Genomic DNA, 19625 nt, shown 5'->3' on the forward strand with positions numbered 1-19625 from the left:
GCAACAAGCTGCACAACCCCTGAGCCACTTTCCCCATCCACAGTCAGTCCCTTTCTGTGCCTTCCAAGAGAGATAAGGGACATGGTGCCTCATTATGGGTCCCTGAGCTCTCAGGCAAACTCTCAGCTCCTGCAGCCTCTGCCCCTTGCCCAGCACCCCATGGCTCAGCCCTATCCCTGGGGGCTGACCTGCTCCAGTGTGTGATAGGAGTTGAGTGAGAGGATGGAGCGTCTGGGCCTGCCCCCAAAGATCCATCCATGAAGGGCAGAAATGTTGGGGATATGATGTGGGTCACTCCTCCCGAGGCACACAGCCCCCCCCCACCCCCTCTGTGTTGGGAGCAAAGGTCTAGCGAAGTATCTTGTGTGTGTGTGGGGGGGGGGGGTGTCTTGTTCCTTGCTCTTGCTCTGCCTCTGCCCCCAGGCCTTGGCCAAAGAATTAGTAACAGAATTATTGTCCAAGTTTATGTACAAAAAAAAAGTGGTTTAAGCATGTTTCTGTGGGGTAGTGATTATCGTGTTTAGTTAATATGCAGAAGGCCTCTGGTTCAAAGCCAGGCAGCTACACTCTTATTGCAGCTTCCCTTGATGCCCAGCTAAGCTCCTGCTGCTTGGCCTGTGCTTGGGGTAAGCCCAACTCCCAGGCTGAGTAGCCAAGGAACGGCAGGAGCCCTGTCCCAGGAGGGGAGGGGCCAGCGTGTGTGAGGGCGTCGCCCAGACAGGCGGCCCCAGGCTGGGAGGACAGAGCTGCCCCACATCTCTAGCGCTCCTGAGGCCCAGAGGGTCCCAGCACAGACACAAGAGCAGCAGCCTTGGCCAATGGCCCCAGGTTTGCAGGGACCGTCCCTGGCTCCCTGCTCAGACTGGCCAGGGGGGCACGTTGGTGCTAACAACATGCTCAAGTGGCGCCATGTTCCAGCCAGGCCGACAGGGAGCGTTTCTTGTGGTGCCACCTGATGCCCACAAATGTGGCCCTTGTACCCACCCCCCTGCTTTTCCCCTGGCCCCCGTGGGGCTGGCAGGAAAGAGGCCCAGGGCCAGGCAGGAACCAGGGGAAAGCAGGAGGCAGGAAGAGCCTCAGACTGGAGCCCAGATCCCCTTTCCTCCTCTGGGCACCTTGAGCACGGGGGAGCTGGTGCTGACAGCTCCAAGGGAAGGCTCAGAAGCCACAGAGCAACCGAGGCAGGACAAGAGGGGGGCAGGGGCAGGCCCACGTATGGATGCAGAGCCCTCTGGCTGCCAAACGCTGAGCGAAGGCCCCACCCACCAGATAGCGGGCGGCTGCTGACGCTCTGAGACCAGTGTGGGAAGGGGGCAGGAAAGCAGGTCCAGGCCCCCTCACCACTGCTCCCACAGACCCAGCCTGCTGGGAGGAGGCTCTGGCCACCTCCTTCCCTCCCCTCTCTCTCAGCTCCCTTCTCCTGGGGGCTGAAAGGGACTTGGATCCTGGGCCCAGCCCCCTTCCTCAGGGGGAGGAGAAGATGTCTGTGTCTTGCCCCCATTGTCACCACTCCACTGATGACTCCAATTCTTGCTGCCTGCAGTGCCCAGGTGAGAGAGGGTCTCTGTCCTCCCACCCTGCTTGAGCTGGTTGCTGGGTTTCTCCTCCTGCTCAGCTGGCTGGCTCCAAGGAGCTCACACGAGACTAGTCAAATGTGCCCCCATCAGCACCTCACCCTGAGCCACAGCCCTTGTGCCAGCGCTGGGTGGGCATTAGCCAAGGAAGCAGCAACTCTCAGGAAGGGCTGGGAGGAACAGGGGCCAGTCACAAAAACATGATTTGCCAGGGCCCAGCTGTGGCCAAAAAGGGTGAAATGATCATTAAATAAAGGGGAACCTTAGAAAGGATTACCTATTAACACCTGGCAAAGGCTGGGATTGAACCAGGGACCTTCAGAGCTTCTGTTTAACACTCTCCCAAGTGAGCTACTTTAGCTGACACATTTAGCCTGTAATTCTCCTCAGAAGTTGGAAATTGCAGTTGGTTCTCTCTCTGGTTCTACTAAAGCTGGACCCAGGGCTAGACTTTTTCTTTCTAAAACACTGGTGCAAACGGAAAGCCAATTGCTTGCAGGTTGAGAAAGTGAGTTAAAGAAGGGTACCGCCCAGCATGGGGCTTGAACCCACAACCCTGAAATTAAGAGTTGCATGTGCTTCCAACTGAACTAGCCAGGATGTGTGGGAAAAGTTTCCTAATATCCCATCACAGCATAACAGGAGCCAAGTGTTCTCCACTGCCTGACTCAATGCTCTTTCTTGCCCCTAATGTGGGGTTCTGGTCTGTGGAGAGGTTTGAACTCGAACCCCACTCCCGACACACCCACTTCTTTCCCCACAAGGAACGGCCCCATTTCCATCTCTCCAGGGACAGGAGAAGGGCTCGGCCTGTTCTCTGCAAAATGCTCAGCCTGTTTCATTTTCTGCAGGAACGAGTGGGATCCATGCGCCCTGTTCCCCAGTGAGAGGTGTGTGTCCTCTTCCCCCCTTTCCACAGACACAGCAGGCCAGGGGGCTATGAGCCTCCAGAGGCCCCTTCCTACTTGGCCTCCCACAAAGCTGGGGTGAAAAGCTGCTAGACCCCAGCCCTCCTGGGCCAAGCCATGGCAGAGGTAGCAGGATTCACTCCCATCTTCTCCTGCCCGTGCCCTGGTGCTGAGGGGCCGGCCTCTTTCTTGCTGCCCCAACTCTTATTCCCGCAATGCACTTTGTGCAGGGGCCGTTGGTCTTTCTGCCAAGGTGCGTGGCTGGGAGCCAGGACTCAGGGCCCTTCCCCCAATCCCCCCTCTGACCCGCTCACACTGTCTGGCTGCCTCCAGCACGGGCTGAGCTCAGGGGTCAGGTGGGTGACCTGCCCTGCAGCTGTGATGGCATCAGGCCCTTCCCGCCAGCCTGCTCAGTCTGGAGATGGAGCTCCAGTGGCCTCAGAGGGTACGTCCAGACTACATGCCTCCGTCGACGGAGGCATGTAGATTAGCCAGATAGGCAGAGGGAAATGAAGCCGCGATTAAAATAATCGCGGCTTCATTTAAATTTAAATGGCTGTCCCGCTCTGCCGATCAGCTGTTTGTCGGCAGATCGGGGCAGTCTGGACGTTCCCCTGTCGCCAGAAAACCCTTTTGTCGACCGCCCCGTTATGCCTCGTGGGATGAGGCATAACGGGGCGGTCGACAAAAGGGTTTTCTGGCGACAGGGGAACGTCCAGACTGCCCCGATCTGCCGACAAACAGCTGATCGGCAGAGCGGGGCAGCCATTTAAATTTAAATGAAGCCGCGATTATTTTAATCGCGGCTTCATTTCCCTCTGCCTATCTGGCTAATCTACATGCCTCCGTCGACGGAGGCATGTAGTCTGGACGTACCCAGACACCCAGCAAGAGGAACAAAACTATCTTCATCGAGCCTCAGGGCATGGAAGCAGAAGCACCTGAACCTTGTAACAGCCCCCTGAGTCTTAGTAGGTCCCACTGAGCTTTGAACTCAGATCTCAGGATTCAGAGTCCTGAGTGCTGCCCTTACACCATGGAACCTGTGGTGTGAAAGTGCAGTGGGTACCTCTGACTCTCAGCTCTCAGGCTGGCCTCTGCTCTCCTGGCTCCCTCCAGCTGCTTCATCTCCCAGGACTCCCTGTAAGAAATGTGTCACTTTCACCCCTGGGAGCAGCTCAGCCATGCAAAGGAGCTGCCTGGGGCAGGACATTAGCCCTGGAGGGCAGGGGTGGGTGTGGCAGTGACATCACAAGGGCCTTTTAGAGCCCCTCAGCTTATTGGCTAAAGGAGGTTGGGAGGTGGTGACCTCACAGAGAGTCCATGACAATGGCCAGGTGGGACAGGCTGCAGGGCAGGGGCCATCTCAGAGACCCCCCCATGGCTTTGCTGCAGGGAGTCTCCTTAAGAGTTGCCCTTGAGGCCTTTTCGGAGCCTTCTCCTTTCCCACGACTAACTGACCTAGATGACAGACGTCTCTGTGGAGAAGGGAAGAGTCTCCAAGAAGGCCTTTGTAAATGCAGCAGGGGAATTAGCTCAAGTGGTAGAGCGCTTGCTTAGCATGCAAGAGGCAGTGGGATCGATGCCCACATTCTCCAACTGCAGCTCAGCTCTTACCCCTAATTGTCACTGTCAGGGGCTCAGTGGCCCCCTACCTGCTCTCCCAAAAGAGACAGACCTGGCTCCCCTTTCTTTACCACCAGCAATTGCCATGCTGCAAAGCAGAGAGTGGAGATATCAGGCTCTGTGGTGCAATGGAAAACATGTTGGACTTTTAAGCTGCAACAAAATACAGGACTATGTAGTGTTACACTTTGGTTCTGTGATGTGATGGGAGCCTCAAGGGTTAAAGCTGACTACCCAGTGAAAACTACTGGATGATGGTGAAACAAATGATCTTTATTAAGTGGTCAAAACCAATAATTACCAAGTAGGTGTTTAAACTAGCAATTGCTCAGTACTTTTACTGCATAGAAAGCTTGGGCACAATTATACCCAACTGATTACAATTCTTTGATTACAATTCACTCATATCAAATCACTATCCCTAATTTGCCTAAGACAACGCAGCATACAAATAAAAAATACAAAAAACAAAGCCAAAGTAATGATAATAAAAGAACCGTCCTAAGCCAGCCCCTCTATGGTTATTTTAGGACAGCTGGTGGAGTTAGTCATAAATCTACTTTTACAACTTAACAACTCCGGGGCTTCTATTTCTAACACTTATACTTAACCTAAATACAACACTACTACACAACACAAAATTATACAATTTACACAGTGTTGTTAACAGAACTTAGATACACTTTACAGAATTACACAGTGAAATTAACACAATTTAACTATTAATTAAACCAATAACTAATACATTTAAGCAATACTTACAAATCCAGAAACAATAACAACAGAAAGACACACTAGAACTCGGAGCATGCTCAGGACTCGTGCACCCCTATATTTGACTCAAAGGATGGGGAGGCAGCCTCAGGGTGATCAATCCTTTAGCCGGGAAAAAAAAGACACGTGCCCTCAATACACGGAACCTCCGTCGAACAAAGGAATTGAGGGTCTTTTATACAAAACTTCGGTGTCTGTGCCATGCTAGGGTCTGCATTTGGCAGGGCCTGATAGGCTAGTGATGAGGTAGTATGACAATACTGCCCTATAGGAATTTTCGTGATGTATGCGTGATCCCCTCGTGGACAGGACCAGATGGGGCATAGTTAGTCTAAGACAATTGTGTTTTATTACCCTATGTTTACTTTTTCCCTTGCCCCTAAGACGGGTCAAGCTACGGTCAAATGAGGCTTATCTGTAAATTCAGCTAGGCATTATCTAGTTATGCTTACCTCCCTATATTCTTGGTGCCTTTGAGTTCCAGGATGCCTATAAGGTCAAATTCCATTCACTAAAACTGCATTGTGCTTCCCATGCTCCCCTGAGTATCTGGGTTTTGTGTGGCAGGATGGGCTCTATGCGAAGGCCGTGGACAGAAAAAGCCTGCTTTACAACATGTAGCACTTTAAAGACTAACAAGATGGTTTATTAGATGATGAGCTTTCGTGGGCCAGACCCACTTCCTCGAATCAAATAGTGGAAGAAAATTGTCACAACCATATATATCAAAGGATACACTTAAAAAAACAAACACATATGAAAAGGACAAATCAAATTTCAGAACAGAACGGGGATGCCGGGGGGAAGGTAAATGTCTGTGAGCTAATGATATTAGAGGTGATAATTGGGGAAGCTATCTTTGTAATGGGTAAGATAACTAGAGTCTTTGTTAGGACCCCGCCGTAAAGAGTCGAATTTTAGCATGAATAACAGTTCAGAGGATTCCCTTTAAAGTGCAGTTTTAAAAGGCTTTTGAAGCAGGATGCAGGTAATTAAGTCATTGAGATAATGTCCTTTCTGAGTTAAAATGGCAAGAAACTGGTTTTTTTTGGTATTTTGTTTCAGCTACCCTAGACTAACATGGCTACTTTTCTATCACTATTTTAAGCTGCAGTGATTCATGTGAGCCCAGCTAGACATTCAAAGTTTGTGGGTTCAAGTCCCACGAGTGTCACTTTAGCTGCTTTCTCATTTCCAGGGCGCAGCTTTTACAGAACAGGCAATCCTTAGGGTGAAACTGGGGTGGGCTTGAGTCCAGACAGTTCCCAGCTGACCCCAGTGAGGATGGAGGGAAGGGCTGGTTCTCGCGGTTGGGGCTGGGAGTTGTTCTGAAAGGCTTCAGGTGCCATTAGATCGTTTTATCCCTCCCTGTCTCCTACCAGTGCTGAGCAACACTCAGGCTATGTCTGCCCTACTGAGGGGCTGGCCCCTTTCCTGCTGCCCATCTGCCCTGGAGCCAGGACCCTTCCCCAAATATACAACCCCCCCAGACACAAACCCTCTGTTCAGCTCACACTGTCCAGGTGCCTCCAGCATGGTCTGAGCAGGTGACCTGACCAACAGCTGGGAGAGCATCAGGCACCTGTGCATAAGTCTGATCAGTCTGGGGACCAAGCTCCATTTTGCCTCAGACACCCAGCACAGGAGTAAAACTGCCCCTGGGGAACCTCAGCACAAGGAATGTAAAACTCACAGAGCACAAGGAGCTCACAGCAACCAGCCCAGCAGGTCCCACTGAGACGTGAACTCAGATTGCAGGATTCAAAGTCCTGAGTGCTGCCCCTTACACCATGGAACCTACATGTACAGCTTCTGCTGGGGACCTGGGACATTCAGGTCTCAGGCTGGCCTCTGCTCCCCTGGCTTCCCACCAAGGCTATGTCTACACTCGCGGCTTCTTGTGTGAGTAATATGCAAATGAGGCTAAGCGTGGAATATCTCCAAGCCTCATTTGCATACCTAATGAGACGCCATTTTTTTCAGAAGAGGCTTTTGTGCAAGAAGGAGTTACATCTATTACTTTTCAGGAATAACGGCATTGCGTAAGAGGGTTTTTCTTGCGGAAGAAGGGGCAGTGTAGACGCTCCTCCTTGCGCAAGAACCTCTTCTGAAAAAAATGGTGGCTCATTAGGTATGCAAATGAGGGTCAGCAAGATTCCATGCTTATCCTCATTTGCATATTACTCGCGCAAGAAGCTGCGAGTGTAGACATAGCCCAACAGTTTCATCTCTCAGGACTCTCTGGCTACATCTCCACGGCACATTTATTTTGGAATAAGCTATTCTTGAACAGTGATTTCAAAATAGCACGTCTACACTGCAGGGAAACTTCAGAATGAGTCCGAGTCAGGCTCCGCTAATGTAGACGAGTTATCTCGATTTAGAGCCCTGGTAGAAATATCTTAGAATGGGCCTAGGGAGGGGCCATTTTGAAATAACGGAAGTGGAGCATCTCCACAAGCATTATTCTGAAATAGCTATTTGGGAATAGGTGTTATTCTTTGTAGAATTAGGTTTACAGAAGTTGGAATAAACCATCTATTACTTCAGATTATTTCACATTAACGGAATTGCTGCACGGACTTTGGCATTGTTATTCTAAATGGCCATTATTCCAAAATAACTTTTCTGTGTAGACAGAACCTCTGTCCTGCCCCAGCTCTGCTGCGTTCAGGACAAATTCCTCGTTAGGGTCCATCTCAGTCTGGGGTCAGTGAGAGTCCATCCCACCTGAGATGTGTGTTACATAAAAGCCTCGTGTTCCCTGTGTAGAAGCTATTTTATGTTTAGCTAGAAGCCATCTTGTATATCAGAAACCATTTCAGCTTTTCTCTCAAGCACGTAGACCAGAGTGAACTTTGGGTGTGTCTAGACTACTGAGTTTTGTCGACAAAAGTGGACTTTTGTCGACCTAACTATACCAGCGTCTACACTACCGCTGAGTTCTGTCGACATAATGTCGACAGAACTCAGCAGTTTTGTCGACGCTGGTATACCTCATTTTACGAGGCATAACACCTTCTGTCGACAGAGTTCTGTCGACAGAAGGTGTTATTGCCTGTAGGGTTGCGTCTAGACTATAGGGTTCTGTCGACAAAGCAGCTTGCTTTGTCGACAGAACTCAATGTGTCTGCATGCTCTATGTCGATAGAAGTTTTGTCGACAGTATCTGTCGACAAAACTTCTGTCGACAAAGCCCTGTAGTCTAGACGTACCCTTTCTGTCACCCCGTGAGAAGAGACCTACAGGATGGGCTATTGGTATGTGTTAATTGGGCTGGTTGGGACAGGAGATGTACTCCCTCGTACCTGTCCGCCATCTTGTTGATAAAGCTATGTTTTTTTCCAAATTTAATTGAGGATTTCTGTGATTGGATGCCCTGACGTCAGACTGTTTGGCTAAGGGTATAAAGATACTAGGACTGATTGTATTAGCAGCCTTACTGGGCCCGGCTCTGCTGTGACCACGTTTGGCTCATGCTGTGCCTAAACACAGAGGAGCGTGTTTTTCCTTCGACACCTGACTAGTGCACAATACGGGCTGCAGGCATCTGTTTTGTGTGGGGGTGTAGCTCAGTGGCGGAGTGTTCAACTGTCGATCATGTGGTTCTTGGTTCAAATTCAAGTGTCCCCTTAGGAAATCTTCTTTTAATAGAAACATTTACCTCTCCAGTTCTATTGCCTCCTGGATTTCTGTTGTATGTGGACTCTTTAAATGAATACAAACCGTTAATGTTTTCTGGCACCAATACACATAAACCAGGCAAACCTGTTCCTCAGCTGGAACCAGCTCAAACCCGCTGTGTGTCTGGTTTGCGTTTCCAGCAATTCAACAAGGGTGTGATGTAGATGCCCATTGGCAGGTCCTTGGTCTCTATGGGCTGGGCTGTGCAGAAGAACCACACCCAGCTGGGGAGGACGGGCTGCCGTCAACCTTCTGGAGTTCGATTTAGTGAGTCCAACTAAGACCAGAGAGCACCTGACTAGGGGCCAGAAATCTGCTCTTGCTGCCTTTGGTTTCCTGCTGTGAGGACATGGCCAAGCTCAACTGAAGGAAGCTGCCTCCAGCTACATAAGGGAGGATGGTGGGAAGAGCAGACACATTGGCCAGGCACCACTGGGGGCTGCCTCCCTCACCTCCCCCGGACCTGGCAGGTACCTGGGCCAGCTTAGCCATGGGGCCGCTCTCTGGGACAGCAAACACGGACACAAGGCAGGATTCTCTCATTCTAGGACCATTTGTTGGTTTTTAAGCTTTCATAGCTACAGTCTAGCTGGGCCCCACCGAAGGGAACGACTATGTGGCCCTCAGACCTTTTGTTTGCTGTTGTTCAGGTCCCGCTGAGTTCACGGCTGTGATGGCTGAGTGGTTAAGGTGTTGGACTTGAAATCTAATAGACTTTCCCTGCAAAGGTTCAAATCCTGTTCACAACGACACCTGTGTTTTGGCCACACCTCTAACCAGAGCAACAAACCCCTGAGACACTCTCCCCACACTCTCCATCCCCTGTCAATCCCCTTCTACTTCTTTCAGTGCCACGTCCAGACTGAAGAGGACACTCTTTCTACGAGGCAGAAGGGACGTGTCCAGAGAACAGGGTTTTCCAAAGTTTGGTGCCATGTAGCAGCAGATGGCAGGACCCAAAGAGGCTTGACAGCCTGTTCCATCCCAGCGCGCCGCCCTCCCAGCCTGCTGCTGCTGCTGCTCCAGGAGGGGGTGTCAAGCCATGTGCATCAGGGCATTGTGATGTCACGTGTGATACCAACACACAAAGCCCTGCCCCCCACCCCAGGAGCTACTGGCAGATGGGCACAGACCCTCTGTCCTCACCTTCCGCAACCAGCTGTTTCCAAGAGGATGAGTCTGGGCAGAAGGTGATTCCAGGATTCTGTTCCTGCCCTTGTGGACAGAGACACCTGGACCAAGCAGCAGCCCCAAAAGGCCCCTCCATAGCTCAGCTTATAGAGCAGAGAACTGGAGCAGCTGCCCCTAGGTGGCTGGTTTCACTCCACCTCTAAGGAGAGTTCTCTTCCCCTCCCCTGGTTGAGGGAAGGCAGAGCAGCAGGGCAGACAAGGCTCTTCTAGGGGGACAGACAGGTTCTCCACAGAGGACTCAACCAACAGCTCAGCCACAGGGACAAAAGTTTCTGCTAAAGCCTGGAATTAAACCAGGCCTCTTTAAATCTTCAGTTTAACACTCTCCCCACCAAGCTAATTCAGCAGCTGCCAGGGAAGCTTTTCCCCACAGCAGCACACAAGAGAGCAGCTGTTGCCAGTGACCCTGTAGGGCAAGATGAGCTTGACCAAGCCTCAAACCAGCTGGACTAGCCAGCTCACATCACAGTGAGTAGCTAGTGGCCCTGTCAGAGATGAGCCCTTTGCAGCTGCAGAGACGTCCCTGCAGTTGCCTGTGAGGTCTTTCCGAAAGGGGCACTTGTGGGCCTGCTGGCTCAGCTGTTTAGCGCTTGATACTACTAATGCCAAGGTTGTGGGTTCAAGCCCCATGCTGGCCCCAGGGTTGTCTGGTTTGGTGACTTGCCTTTGTGTAGCTGCCTGCTATGGACAAGGAAGGAGAAACAAGCCCTGAGAGATGAAACAGCAGAAAGGAAGCATGGAGTGGTGTCAGCTGTCAGCCCCTCTTCCTCTTCCTATAGTGCTGCCCTTGCAGGAGAGAGGAGGGGCAGTTAGAGTTGCCCAGCTCTGCCCCATTTGAAAATGGCAAGTGTTGCCTTAGCAGCGAGGGAGAGGTGGGAAGGAGCCTGAAGTAACCTCTTGGGTCTCAGCTGTTGTAACATGTGGCAATGAGGTGAGAAAAATGACTAGGCAGTGGCCATGTGAAACATCAGGCTGGTTTCCCTGAGTGGGAATCAGACCAGCAAGAGTTTTGTATCCTAGGCACTAGATCACCAGGGACACAGGACACATGCTTCTTTGCTCACCTGCACTAGCCTTTCACAGGATGAGGGGTTCCTTCTCCCTTGCCCAGTGGGGACAAGAACAGAAACCAAACAGAACATCAAAGCAGCCAGACGGGGCCATTCCAGTTGTCCAACTAGCCCAGGATCCTGTCTCAGGACAGCAGCCAATTTCATTGTCCCGAGAGAATCCTCAGGACAGACAGTTATTAAGTGATCCCTCCCGTCGCCCATTCCCAGCTACTGGAATACACCAGCTAGGGACACCTGCCCTGTCCATCCTGGTTAAATGCCTTTGATTATGGCTGCCAGGGATCCCAAAGTTGAGTAGCTCTGCATTAAGGATTATTATTAATGTCAAGAACCTCAAGCAATGTAAATAAAGCCAGAGTGTGATGGAACTGGAAAGGAAAATGTTTACACTAGAAGGAATTTTTTCCAAGGAGGCATTGGGAGTTGAGACAAGGACCAGTTGATCTACAATGAAAGACTCTACCCCTGAGCTACACCCCCATGGAAGTTAGCATCAGCAGCCATGTTGGGAACTGGGCAGGGAACAAGAGACTTTTGTGTAACACACAACCCAGGTGCTACCCTTGGGCTTGGTCCGCACACTGAGCAGACGGGTGGGAGGGGTCTGATGCTGTCACATATGCAGGGCAAGTCACTCACCTGGCCCCTGGGGGGGACGGGGGATTTGTATATTTTAGGAAGGGTCCTGAGTCCTGGCTCCCAGCCACGCACCTTGGCAGAAGGACCAACGGCCCCTGCACAAAGTGCATTGTGGGAATAAGAGTTGGGGCAGCAGGAAAGGGGCCGGCCCCTCAGCACCAGGGCACGGGCAGGAGATGACGGGAGTGAATCCTGCTACCTCTGCCATGGCCTGCACCAGGAGGGCTGGGGTCTAGCAGCTTTTCACCCCAGCTTTGTGGGAGGCCAGGTAGGAAGGGGCATCTGGAGGCTTAGCCCCCTGGCCTGCTGTGTCTGTGGAAAGGGGGGAGAGGACACATACCTCTCACTGGGGAACAGGGCACATGGATCCCACTCGTTCCTGCAGAAAATGAAACAGGCTGAGCATTTTGCAGAGAACAGGCCAGAGCCCTTCTCCTGTCCCTGGAGAGATGGAAATGGGGCCGTTCCTTGTGGGGAAAGAAGTGGGTGTGTCGGGAGTGGGGTTCGAGTTCAAACCTCTCCACAGACCAGAACCCCACATTAGGGGCAAGAAAGAGCCTTGAGTCAGGCAGTGGAGAACACTTGGCTCCTGTTACCCTGAGATGGGATATTAGGAAACTTTTCCTATGCAGCCTGGCTAGCTCAGTTGGTAGAGCATGAGACACTTAATCTCAGGTTCATGGGTTCAAGCCCCATGCTGGGCGGTGCCCTTCCTTAACTCATATTCTCAGCATGTGAGCAATTGGCTCTCAGTTTTCACCAGGGTTTTAGAAAGAAAAAGTCTAGTCCTGGGCTCCAGCTTTAGTAGAACCAGAGAGAGAACCAACTGCAATTTCCATCTTCTGAGGAGAAGGGAAGAGGATTTTCTTCTCCTCAGTTCTAGCCACATCAGCCCAGGGGGGAGAAAAAATAACCCTCCGCCCGCTGATTGTCCCCTGCAGCTTCTGGCGCAAGAACCTCTTCCACAACAATGGTGGCTCATTAGATATGCAAATGAGGCTCACCCTCTCCCTTGGCCACTTGCCACTGCTCCTACCGGCCGCCCGCCAGCCACTCCCTCCAGCCACCCCATCCATGCTGCTGTGGGTGCCAGTGTCTCACCACACTGTGAAATCAGACCAGAGACGGACACTGTCAGTAAACACTCATATCGGAAACGCACCTCTGGATGCTGGTCCCACCACAGCCATGTGCCGCTGCCATCTGCCTGCTCCGTGGACGTCTTCCCATTGCAGAGCGCGCCGAGTCAGACTGTGACTAGACAGCCCGTCTCTGGGCACCCAGGGGAAACATCGACACTGCAGGCTTCTTGCTCAAGAATGGCTGTTCTTGTGCATAAACTTGAGGAGCATCTACACTGCGCGTGCGTTCTTGTGCAAGTAAATTTACAGCAAAATGAAGGAAAAGGGCTTCTTGGGCAAGAGTTATTCCTCGCCCCATGAGGAATAAACCCTCTTGTGCAAGAGCTCTTGCACAAAAAGGTAGTATGAATGGGCAACAGGGTTTTTTTGTGCAAGAAATCCCTATGGCTAAAATGGCCATCAGAGCTTTCCAGCACAAGAGAGCGTGCACACTGCCACAGACATTCTTGCCCAAAAGCACATGGCAGTGTGGACGTGCTCTTGCACAAGACATTTTGCGCAGGAACTCTTGCACAAAACAGTTCTTGTGTAAGAAGCCTGCAGGGTAGATGTAGCCAGCGGGTGTTTGGGTTTGTTACTAGCACTGAGCTTTGTACAACAGCCCAGAGAACATTGTGAAAAGCCAAAACCTTCCTACCCTGGGTGTCCCTGGCCAGCCAGCGAGTGGCACAAAGGTTCCTGGCAGTGACGGCTTTGGGTAATTGGTAACAAATTCCTACAGCTCAGATGAGGTGGCCGAGTGGTTAAGGTGATGGACTGCTAATCCATTGTACTCTGCACGCATGGGTTCAAATCCCATCCTCATCGGATGTTTGCAGCCCTTCCTCTTGCTTCTCCCAGCTCTCTCTTCAGTTCAGTGCCAGCCCCTCCCACTGCAGCCTGGGGAAAGGGGAAATCGCCACAGAGACACTCCCAGATGAGGCCCTCAAGGGGAAACCTCACAAAGGAGATTCCAGGCAGCCAGGCCATGGGGGTCTCTGAGATGCCCCAGCCCTGCAGCCTGTCCCACCTGGCTGTTGCCATGGACCCTCTGTGAGGTCACTGCCTCCCAGCCAATGAGCTGAGGTGCTGCACAAGGCCCTTGTGATGTCACTGCTGCCTTGCAGGCTCATGTCCTGCCCCTGGCCAGCCCCTTGGCATGTGTGAGCTGCTCCCCCCCTGCCCCCCTCACTCAGGGCTGGTTCTGGGGCTCAAGCAGGGAACATCAGAGGCTGCTCAGGGTGCCACATGCCCCCAAGGTCACCTTTTAAATGTCAGGGCAAGCCAGGATCTATCCCGTCCCTTCCCCAAGACCCCACCCCTTTGCTGAGCCCCTGCCCTCCCCAAACCTTTCAATGGACTCTTGGTTACTAATGGACACTCGCCACTAATGACATAATCACACCCCAGCCATTTTGCTGGGGCTGCAGCTGGGGAGAACAGTTTCATTTAAATAATTAAATTGATTCAGCGTTTGAACTGTCTCATGTTAGTTGATCAAACTTCATTTTAAATAAAGGAAAACATTACGGCAAGCACACAAGGTTTCAATGTTGCTTTATTTATGGCAGGGGCGGGGAACCTTTTCTGGGTCGGGAGCCACTGACCCACAGAAAAATCAGGGACCACAAAAGTGAGACACAAAGAAACTCCTCCAAAGGCCCCCAGCCCTCTGTGATGTGGCCCCCAACTAAGACACCTCACTCCTCTGGTGTTCCAGCCCCATGGCGTGAGGGGAAGGGACAGGGAGGACTGAGGTTCACATTTACTTTTCTGGGGCTACAGAACTAGTGGATTTTGTGAACCTGCTTAATCTATTGGCTTTCTAATCGAAAACCTGAACCACTCAGCCACCTCAGCTCTGATCTTAACAGTGTCAGAGGGCCGGGGAAACTGGTAAATAATCCCAGTGCCCAGGCCTGATGGCACCTGCCCCACAGAATTCACACAGCAAACCTGGCTCCCCGAGCACAGGAGGAGTTTGGGGGCTCATTGCTGGGCCGTGGGGTGAAGCATTAAACCAGCCCCCTCCTGTGGGGCTGTGAGTGTTGCTGTCCCTGCTGTACAGACAGGGCCATGGAGACAGGGAGAGATTCACTGAACAGGCCAAGGTCGCCTAGTGAGTTAGAGCCAAGATCTGCCGCCAGCTCCCTGCCCCACCCACCGACGTGCTGACTCCCTCGCTGCCATGGGCCTGTTTGCATTGGCCTCTTTTCTCTGGAACCAGGTTTAAGCCACAGCTGAGGCTCTGGGCAGGAGGCTGGGTATGGGGGGTCTGAGTGTGGGAGGGGGAGCGTGTGTGCCTCTGGTTCAGCTTTTCCCTTTATTCTAGCCCAGCAATTATCCTGCTGCAAAGCAGAGTGAAGAGATGAGGGTTGCTGTGAGCTGTGGTGCAATACTCAGGGTATTGGAATTAGAAACTGTAGATATTAGTGTGAGCTAGACTAGTTATTCCAAGGTTGTGGGTTCAAATCCCACTGGAGTCACTTTTAGCTGCTCTCTGATTTCCAGAGCAGCTTTTACAGACCAGGCTGGACCTGCCCCTGTTGCATGATGAGAGTGTCAGGAAGCTTGTGATCCCAAGACCTCTGTGTGAGACACCCCTCGGGGGGGGCTCACAGGAGAGAGCCCCTGGGTACCACACATGGGCCATGGAGACCTGCTCCATGGTCAGCTGGGTGCGAGAGACGTGCCTGAGACTCCTGGTGGGTGTGTGGGCCCTGCCGTGCCCTTCCTTGAAAGAGACGGGACAAACACAGGGCTGGTTGACAGGGGCTGTGACACTCCAGCAGCGGGGCCGTCCAGCCTTTCAGCTGGATTCAGACCAGGCCGGTCGGAGCCTCTTGCGCTCATCAAGGGGGATTCTGCACTTGCTGCCTTGGGAGCCAGGGTCACATTGCAGAGCTCCCACAGGGCAGGGTTTGGGTTGGAGTCCCTGGGACGGGGAAGGGGGGCTTGGTCCCTTCCTGAGGGCACAGAATTAACAAGAGAGAATTCCTTCCCCCGCAGCAAGCTGAGTTGGCTAAAGAGTTAGTAACAGAATATATTTTCCCAAGTTTAAATTGAGGAAAGAAAAGCCTCTGTGGTGTAGCGATCACTGTGTTTGTTTAACATACAGCAGCTCCTTAGTTCAAAGCCCTATAGAAACACAGGTTCTTGAGGTGTCCTCTCTGATGGGACAAGCATGTTCTACTCTGAGCTGGGGGTCTCAGGGCTTGGGTACCTTGTTGTGCAGAGGTGTCCTGGAAGCTCTGGTTGAAGGCTCTTTCACAGGCGAGTTCTTCTTGCTGGTCTCCTTCTTGGACCCCAGTTTATATAGTGAAAATTGAGTCCTGCTTAGCAACATCTTAACCAATTGTTTTAGTATAATTTTGCTAACCAGTCATAAGACACTATTGTGATTTACCTAACCAATCATACTCCCCCACCTTAGTTGATTTACATCTAGCAAAATTAATTATACAGCAGACAGAAACAGATCCAAACCAGACAGCGACCACACAGACAAACAATAGGAAAGGGAGGACAAGAATCATAGAATGCCCATTGCACAACCACAACTATTGATAAGCAGTTTCTTGCCAGACAAAACGGTGTTTAACTAAGTTTTCTCTACCCATCTTGAGGTCTGTTTCTTATCTGGTAACAGTGGGTGCCATTAGGACAGGATCCCCTTCTCACAGTCTAGTGTGACACTATTTCAGTGTCATTTAGCTAGAATGTGAGTATGTGACTCCAGGCTTTACAGCTAATTGCTGCTGCTCTTCAGTCTGGCTGCAGAAGAAGGCTTTAGTTTAGACCTACTGAATAGCTACAGGCCTTCCAATAGGGTTACAGAGAAACCACATTGTTACAGATGACCTTTCCAGGCCAAAGATAGAAGGAAACCCTCAGGGATGCTTCTAGACTAAGGTTCATTCAATTGGTTTGTTTTTTTGTAGACCTGACCCTTCCGCACCCCTAGAGACTCTGGAACAAAGAAGACACATGAGAAGCACCCAACTTTCTTCCTTTTGCTGTGACATGGATGGATCTAGATCAGGTTTCACTCACGGGGTCTGTCTGTGTGTGAAGTACCTGTGACGGCCTCTGTGCTCCTCTGCCCCTCATCAGCAATGCCATATACTTGGGGGAGCTCTTGCCCTGAGACTTGCAGAAAGGACAACCTGGACAAAGAGGACATACTCAGGCACCCTTTGATAGCTCAGCTGGCAGAGTGGCGGGCTTTAGTGTGTGTGTGTGTGGCAAGTGATCCTTAGGTCGCTGGCTCAACTCCAGCTCAAAAGAGCCATTCTTTTCCCTCCAGCCTGGCCTTAGCAGAAGACAACCAAGGTGGTTACCTTGGGTCCATGTCTTCAGAACCCTGCACTGCAATTGACAAAACAATGGTGGGGAGGAGCTGCCAATCACATTTCTTGGGCTGTGCAGGTTCTGTCCACACACAAAAGTTCTTTTGGAACAATGGCCATTATTCCACAATAACAATGCAAGAGTCTACACAGCAATTCCATTAGTTTGAAATAATTCTGAAGTATCAGACGGCTTTTTCCGACTTCTGCAAACCTCATTCTACAAAGACTAACTCCTATTCCAAATTAGCTATTTCCAAATAAGGTCTGTGTAGATGCACCACTGCTGCTAGTTTGAACTAGCCCCTTCTTGTGGACATACTAATTTATTCTTCTGAGACAGGTCGTCTACACTGGGGAGCCTGCCTCAGACTATTCTGCGGTTTCCCTGCAGTGTAGATGTGCTAGTTCAAAATAAACTATTTTGGAATCACTATGTGCAGTCATAGCCAGGGGGATGAAGCAGCAGGAGGAAAGCCAGGAGTGCAGAGGCCAGCCTGAAAACTGAGTGTCCCCAATGCCCATGAAGAGGTCAGTGGGTAGGTCCCATGGTGTAAGGGACAGCACTCAGGACTTTGAATCCTGCAATCTGAGTTCAAGTCTCAGTGGGACCTGCTGGTTTGAACTTGTTATTGTGAGGTTTTTTCACACTGCACAGCTCTGTCTATGCTGCAGGCCTTTTGCACAAGAATAGCCATTCTTGTGCAAAAACTAGCTGAGTGTTTACCCTGCATGTGCATTCTTGCGCAAAAAAATGTACAGTTAACCATTGGACAAGAGGGCTTCTTGCACAAGAAGGCAGTGTGCACAGGCACGAGGGATTTCTTGTGCCTAAAACAGCCATTAGAACTTTCTTGCACAAGAGAGTCTCCACAGATGCTCTTTATAAGGAGATAAACCATTTCATAGAGCTGGAGAGAACTTTGAGAGGTCATCTAGTCCACTCCCCATGCTCATGGCAGGGCCAAGAGCCATCCCTGACAGATTTACCTCAGACATCTCTAAATGGCTCCTTCAAGAATTAAACTCATAACCCTGGAATGGCAGTTCCAGGGGACACTTCTCCAGTGTTCAAAGATCTAACAGATAATATGGCAAAAAGGAAGCCAAAGAGAATTGCACTTACTAGGAAATGTCATAACTATCACTTCAGATGGGACTTGAACCCACAAATCCAAGACTAGGAGACCAATGCTTTGTCCACTACGCCACACTAGTGACACTGAAAAGACAGAAATTCCCTCTTCCCAATACACATTCCTCAACTTTTAGATAACTGAGTCGAGCTGTTGGAAGGAACCAGAAACACAGGAAGGGCTGAAAATCAGCTCTCAGGAGGCACCTCCAGCTGCCCCCCAAGTGTGGGTCACCCCACACTAGACATGGGTGAAACTTAACACCTTGACATCATGTCTCCCTTCCAAAGCCAGGGGCTTGCCTCCCACAGCCGCAGCCTCAGCAGGGCACTGCACTGGTGCTCATGCTGCTCCTGGGGAAAGGAACGGGTGCTACAGGGGCTGGGGCTGGCGGGGAATGGCTGGTTGTCACTGAAGGGGAAGGATAAAATGCAGCCACATTGCTGAGGGCAGGGAGAGCAGCTGGTGCTGGGCTGGTGGCACTGTGGGACGGCCCCGGGGGAGCTCTGCAATGTGACCCTGGCTCCCAAAGCAGCAAGTGCAGAATCCCCCTCGATGAGCATGAGAGACTCTCACCGGTCTGGTCTGAATCTGGCTGAAGGGCTCAAGTGCCCCAGTGCTGGAGTGTCAGAGGCCAGAAAGACATAGGAAAAAGTAAACAAAGTCCACCACAAGGCACCACTGGGAGTTGAACCCAGGATCTCCTGTTTAGTAGAGAGGTGCTTTAGCCAGCTAAGCCATGGTGCCCTCCTCAGGGGACCTGCTGAAACTGTTCTACTCTATGGTCCCAGACAACACCTTTGCCTCCCAAAGTGCAGCCATTCCCCATTTCCCTCCAGCCATGGCAGTGTCTGGCTCCCTGGGCACAGAAGGCTACAGCTCAGTGGGCAGAGGCTCTGACATGCACATCTCCCCCAGCTGCTTGGCCTGGGGAGTTGGCCTTGAGCTTTAGCATCACTGAGGGGAGGGAGAAGTGCAGCAATCATTGATTGTCTGGATTGTAAACACCCTCTCTCCTGGCCACACATGGCACTTCTTGGTGCGTCTCAAGCCAGGCCCTGCAAGGAGCCACCGGGGCAGGAACCAGCCCTTGGAGCTCGGCTTGCACCGGAACCGGCAGTTTCCCACCACGTCTCCCTTGAGAAGAGGCGACTTGTTCCCTTTCCTCTCACCTCACGTCTCCCTTGTCTCCGTTCCCTTCAAAGGTCTCCTCTGCCTCAGGACCTGCCTCCTCAGGGCGCTGCCCCTCTGCCACTGGGCTGGGAGTGGGAGACTCCACAGTCTCTGCACTTGGGCTGAGAAGTCTCACGGGGACTCGTCTGTTGATGGGTTAGTCAGCCCGATGGCCAGCCGGATCCATTCCGTAGTGCTGCCCGAGAGGGAGCTTTCCCAATCTCCACTGGTATTTCCTGGGGCTTTGTGTAGGGGATTGGGCTTGGCCATCTTCTCCGCTAGAAATGCCTCTTCTTTGGAAAGCAGCTCCCAGGAGTTCATGGAACTTCTTCTCAGCTTGGGACAAGGACAAGCAAGGGGCGACGGGGCAGGGGTTT

At 51.6% G+C, this 19625-nt stretch overlaps 1 protein-coding gene and 6 non-coding genes across 9 annotated transcripts in view; 5 read left to right on the forward strand and 2 right to left on the reverse strand.

Annotated features, from left to right (window-relative positions):
• Positions 1-19625, forward strand: part of LOC142821516 (uncharacterized) — a 369045-nt gene that overhangs the window by 183113 nt on the left and 166307 nt on the right. The window lies entirely within an intron of this gene.
• TRNAQ-CUG (transfer RNA glutamine (anticodon CUG)) lies at positions 3456-3526 on the reverse strand. Its single transcript has one exon. It is a non-coding gene; the product is annotated as a tRNA-Gln (tRNA).
• Positions 4008-4080, forward strand: TRNAA-AGC (transfer RNA alanine (anticodon AGC)). Its single transcript has one exon. It is a non-coding gene; the product is annotated as a tRNA-Ala (tRNA).
• TRNAK-CUU (transfer RNA lysine (anticodon CUU)) lies at positions 12101-12173 on the forward strand. Its single transcript has one exon. It is a non-coding gene; the product is annotated as a tRNA-Lys (tRNA).
• On the forward strand, positions 13337-13418 carry TRNAS-GCU (transfer RNA serine (anticodon GCU)). The gene has a single exon. It is a non-coding gene; the product is annotated as a tRNA-Ser (tRNA).
• On the forward strand, positions 17482-17553 carry TRNAQ-UUG (transfer RNA glutamine (anticodon UUG)). Its single transcript has one exon. It is a non-coding gene; the product is annotated as a tRNA-Gln (tRNA).
• TRNAS-ACU (transfer RNA serine (anticodon ACU)) lies at positions 18749-18822 on the reverse strand. The gene has a single exon. It is a non-coding gene; the product is annotated as a tRNA-Ser (tRNA).

The sequence above is a fragment of the Pelodiscus sinensis genome, chromosome 31 (assembly GCF_049634645.1).
Source record: "Pelodiscus sinensis isolate JC-2024 chromosome 31, ASM4963464v1, whole genome shotgun sequence".
NCBI lineage: Eukaryota > Metazoa > Chordata > Testudines > Trionychidae > Pelodiscus > Pelodiscus sinensis.